Source organism: Pongo pygmaeus, chromosome 10, assembly GCF_028885625.2.
Source record: "Pongo pygmaeus isolate AG05252 chromosome 10, NHGRI_mPonPyg2-v2.0_pri, whole genome shotgun sequence".
NCBI classification, from domain to species: domain Eukaryota; kingdom Metazoa; phylum Chordata; class Mammalia; order Primates; family Hominidae; genus Pongo; species Pongo pygmaeus.
The window spans coordinates 123,659,612-123,665,194 of NC_072383.2; the positions used below are offsets into that span (position 1 = coordinate 123,659,612).

Here is a 5,583-nt window from a genome sequence, read left to right on the forward strand (position 1 = left end):
CAGCACCCGGCTAGGAGCGAGTCACCTCCCCACTCCCCCTTGTGGCTGCCTTATGTTTTTTTGTGGTGGCCTTGGAGAGAACTGGGGTGCCAAGACAGCCTGCATATGCTTGAGAGATGCTCTGGCTTTTGGGCCATGGACTCTCAATTTAGGTTCGGTAACACTTCACCAGGGCCCTTGCCAGCCCCTAACTCAGCGTGGTGCCCGTGAGCACGCATAGAAACCTCCCCACACTGGCAGGGGGCAGTGCTCCACCTTCTGGGAACATTTTAGAAGCCCCCCAAATGGAAGACTCAACAATTGTTTCCTGTTTCTGCCTGCTTTCTAAACATTTTTCCATGTCTTACCACCATGCACATAGTTTTTAACCATCTTATCCATTTGTATGTGTGACACTAAGGGCATTCACGTTGCTGTGCAGCCGTTGCCACCATTCATCTCCAGAACAGTTTCATCTTCCCAAACTGAAACTTGGCCCCCATTTTCATCCTGCAAAACTACAACTCCATACCTATTAACCCATTTCCTGTTCAGAAAAAAAAAAAAAAAAGGGAAGTTTGCTGCCAGCACTCATTTAATTTTACATAAACACGCTCTTTGAGGCTGAAGCAAATGTGACTGATTTTCAATGTGAAAATAGAATATAAAAACTGTTCTTGGCTGGGCACAGTGGCTCATGCTTGTAATCCCAGCACTTTGGGAGCCCGAGCCTGGTGGATTGCTTGAGGTCAGGAGTTCAAGACCAGCCTGACCAACATGGTGAAACCCCGTCTCTACTCAAAATACAAAAATAAGCCAGTTGTGGTGGCAGGCGCCTGTAATCCCAGCTATTCGGGAGGCTAAGGCCGGAGAATCGCTTGAATCCGGGAAGTGGAGGTTGCAGTGAGCCGAGATCGTGCCACTGAACTCCAGCCTGGGTGACAGAGCAGAGAGCTGGGATTACAGGTGTGAGCCACTGTGCCTGGTCTACACTGGTGGACTTTTAGGGTTGTTTTCTAATTTCGGCTGTGAGCATGGGCACACCATAATTCTTTTTTTTTTCTTTTTTTTTTTTGGAGACAGAGTCATGCTCTGTCGCTCAGACTGGAGTGCAGTGGTGCAATCTCAGCTCACTGCAACCTCCGCCTCCCAGGTTCAAGCGATCCTCCTGCCCACAACCATGCCCGCCACCATGCCCAGCTAATTTTTGCATTTTTAGTAGAGACGGGGTTTCACCATGTTGGGCAGACTGGTCTCAAACTCCTGACCTTGTGATCCACCCACCTCGGCCTCCCAAAGTGCTGGGATTACAGGTGTGAGCCACTGCACCCGGCTATAATTATTTTCAATGTTACATGCTTCAGCTAAGTCGCCAGGTTGTCCCTCTGTGGCTGCGTGAATCTTAGATTCCAGGAGCAAATCAGTCCATCAGCCTCTGAGGTTGGGGCAAGTGAAAAAGGACAGCCCTGCTGGCCGGGTGCAGTAGCTCACACCTGTAATCCCAGCACTTTGGGAGGCCGAGGCAGGAGGATCACTTGAGCCCAGGAGTTCCAGACCAGCCCAGGCAACATAGCAAGACCCCGTCTCTACGGTCCCTTATTTGTTAAATGAACAAATAAACAAACTGCACAGTTAAATGAACAAACTGCACAACTACTTTATAACAAAATTACCTTTGAGAAACATTATAATTTTTTAAACAGTGACAGCCAGGCACTCTTGCAGTTTGTCATAGCTTCTGCCATTCCATATCCAATTCCGTCTTTCTCTCTGCATCCACCATAGCTAATAATTAGCAACACAAGCTCAGTGCAAACGACAGATGAGGCAATCATCACAAACATTAGACGCCCTCCTGGAGGGCAAAGTCTCCGCGTCCCCAGCTGAGATCCCAAGGGCTTCAAGAAGTGTTTTCCACATGGAAAGTGACTTTGTCAAGTGAAATAATCAATGAGGTCCTTATTGTGTGAGGGAACACAGAATAATTTTTAAGGTAAAACTATCACCGGGCGCGGTGGCTCATACCGTAATCCCAGCACTTTGGGAGGCTGAGTCGGGTGGATCACCTGAGGTTATGAGTTCGAGACCAGCCTGACCAACATGGAGAAACCCCATCTCTACTAAAAATACAAAATTAGCAGGGCGTGGTGGCACATGCCTGTAATCCCAGCTACTCAGGAGGCTGAGGCAGGAGAATCACTTGAACCCGGGAGGCAGAGGTTGCAGTGAGCCGAGATCATGCCATTGCACTCCAGCCTGGGTAACAAGAGTGAAACTCCATCTCAAAAAAAAAAACAAAAAACTATCATGAGATACTGTAATTCACCTAGCAGATAAATAAGCAAAGTGTGAGAAGCTCCTTGTGTTGTTAGGGTGTGAGGAAGCAGGCACTGCTGACTGCTGTTGGTAGAAGGGTAAATTTGTGTAACCTCTTTGGAGGGGAATTTGACAAAGCCTGTCTAAATGTAAAATGCATACGACCTTTGACCCAGCAAGTTCACTTTGAGAAGTTATCTTTCAGATATATATGCACACAAGGGCAAAAATTTATGGATAAAAATAGCCAGCCGGATGCAGTGGCTCACATCTGTAATCCCAGCACTTTGGGAGGCTGAGGTGTGCCAATCACTTGAGCTCTGGAGTTTGAGACCAGCCTGGGCAACATAATGCTACTCCATCTCTATGAAAAATACAAAAATTAGCCAGGCATGGTGGTGCATGCCTGTAGTCCCATCTACTTGGAAGGCTAAGGTAGGAGAAGCACTTGAGCCTGGGAGGTCGAGGCTACAGTGAGCTGTGATCATGCCACAGCACTCCAGCCTGGGCGACAGAGCAAGACTCCGTCTCAAAAAATAATAATAACAATAATAAATAAAATACCTGTGCTCACTTCGGCAGCACATATGCTAAAATTGGAATGATACAGAGTAGTTTAGCATGGCCCCTGTTTAAATTTTTAAAAAAGAAATAGCCTTGGCTGGGTGATGTGGTTCGTGCCTATTAGCCCAGCACTGTGGGAGGCCGAGGCAGACAGACACTTGAGCCCAGGAGTTTGAGATCAGCCTGAGCAACATGGTGAAACCCCATCTCTACACAAAACACAAAAATTAGCTGGGCATGGTGGCACATGTCTGTAGTCCCAGCTACTTGGGAGAAAGAAGTCGGAGGAGAATTGCTTGAACCCGGGAGGTGGAGGTTGCAGTGAGCTGAGATCGCACCACTGCACTCCAGCCTGGGTGACAGAGCGAGACACCATGTCAAAAAATAAAAATAAAAAAGGATGTGTACATTTAGTTTATCCAGAAGACAGATCAAAAGTAGGTGCCCTTAGGTTCCATCACCACTGCTCTCAGCTGCCTGCCCTCAAACCCATATGGCATTCTGATTGTTTTTTCAGGGTGGCGACACATTCAGCTTCAACTAATGGATTATCATTGGTCTAAACCAGTGGTTTACAAGGAGGGAAATTTTTGCCTCCCAGGGAACTTAGAAAATGTCTGGAGACTTTCTGGGTTGTCACAACTAAGGATGACTGGGGTCCACAGGGTAGAAGCCAGGGATGCTGCTAAACATCCTACAATGCACGAGACAGCCCCAAGCAAAGAATTATCCAGGCCAATACATCAGTCAATAGTGCTGAGCTAGAGAAACCTTGGTCTAAACCAAACATAAAAACCCTACTCCCTACTTCACAGCCTCCTTTGCAGCTATTGATGGCCACTGGACCCAGTTCTGACCAATGAGACCTGAAGGAAGTCAGTGAACGCTTTTCTTCATAAAAGAAACTCATGTGGCTGATCCCCAATCTTCCCTGCTTCTTCCTTTGAATACAGATGTGATGTCTGGAGTTGTGGCAATAATCTTGCAACTATGAGAGAAAGAACAACAGAATCACACCCTGACATCAGAGTCCCTTATATCCAAATCCAGATGTCATCTTCTTCCTTTTTTTTTTTTTTTTTTTTTTTGAGACAGCACCTTACTCTGTCTCCCAGGCTGGAGTGCAGTGGTGCAGTTATAGCTCACTGCAGCCTCGACCTACCGGGCAACCCTCCTGCCTCAGCCTCCCAAGTAGCTGGGACTACAGGCATGCACCTCTAGGCCTGACTCTCATTCTTTTTATTGTTGTTGAAACTATAGAATCTATTTTCAAATTAGCCCACATAATTTTTTATTTTTTTTAGAGAAAGGGGTCTTGTTATGTTGCCAGGGATGGTCTTAAACTCCTGGCCTCAAGTGATCTTCCCACCTCGACTTCCCAAAGTGCTGAGATTACAGGCATGAGCCACCGTCCCCAGCTAGATTTCTTATGTGAGAAAATTTGCACCCCCTTGTTTAAACCTCTGTAGTTTGATTTTTCTGTTTCCTAATCCGTGTACTACCACTTAGTCTAATTCTAGTTGGTGGACCATTGAGATTTCAATTTCAGTTCTGCTTATAGGCCTGATGCTTCTCTTCTGCATAGTAAAAAGTTAGGGGCTGGGTGCAGTGGCTGACACCTGTAATCCCAGCACTTTTGGAGGCTGAGGCAGGTGGATCGCTTGAGCCCAGGACTTTGGGACCAGCCTGGGCAACATGGCGAAACCCTGTCTCTACAAAAAATACAAAAATTAGCTGGACATGGTGGTGCATGCCTATTAGTTCCAGCTACCTGGGAGGCTGAGGTGGGAGGATCACTTGAGCCTGGGGAAGTCGAGGCTGTAGTGAGCCATGATCTCGCCATTGCACTCTGGCCTGGACAACAGAGTGAGACCCTGTCTCAGAAAATAATAGTAATAATACCAGTCTGGCTAATATGGTGAAACCTCATCTGTACTAAAAATACAAAAATTGGCTGGGTGTGGTGGTGCACACCTGTAATCCCAGCAACTTGGGAGGTTGAAGCATAAGAATCTCTTGAACCTGGGAGGTGGAGGTTGCAGTGAGCCGAGCCACTGCACTCCAGCCTAGGTGACAGAGCGAGATTCCGTGTCAAAAAAAAAAAAATTAAAAAAAATTTTAAAATAATATGTCTAATTAAAAATTTAAATAAAAATTCTCCTCACATTCACTTGTTTTGGGGATGGCAATCCCACCCCCAGGAGAAGATCCTGGCTAACCTTGACCCGTCACTGGCCATCTCATTCCCTTTGCCAGTAAATGGTTTAAGAACAAGCATCTACTTGGCGTCTGGAAGCATGAGAGTGCTGTTATTTCAAACTTTCCATATTTTTCTAATTCATCATTTGAGGAAAGACAACCCTTGTTCTGAGAAAAAAAATTTAATGATTGTTTTGGCCCAAAGGAAAAGCCAAAATTCTATTTTAATATGATATTAAAAGAAAAGAACCGGCTTGGCGTAGTGGCTCACGCCTGTAATCCCAGCACTTTGGAAAGCCGAGGCGGGCAGATCACCTGAGGTCAGGAGTTTGAGACCAGCCTGACCAACATGGAGAAACCCTGTCTCTACTGAAAATACAAAATTAGCCAGGTGTGGTGGCATATGCCTGTAATCCCAGCTACTCGGGAGGCTGAGGCAGGAGAATAGCTTGAACCCGGGAGGCAGAGGTTGTGGTGAGCCGAAATCATGCCACTACACTCCAGCCTGGGCAACAAGAGTGAAAC

At 46.5% G+C, this 5,583-nt stretch overlaps 1 pseudogene; it reads left to right on the top strand.

Moving 5' to 3' along the window:
- The first annotated feature begins 2,861 nt into the window (after positions 1-2,861).
- LOC129011021 (U6 spliceosomal RNA) lies at positions 2,862-2,961 on the top strand (annotated as a pseudogene).
- Positions 2,962-5,583: the final 2,622 nt, after the last annotated feature.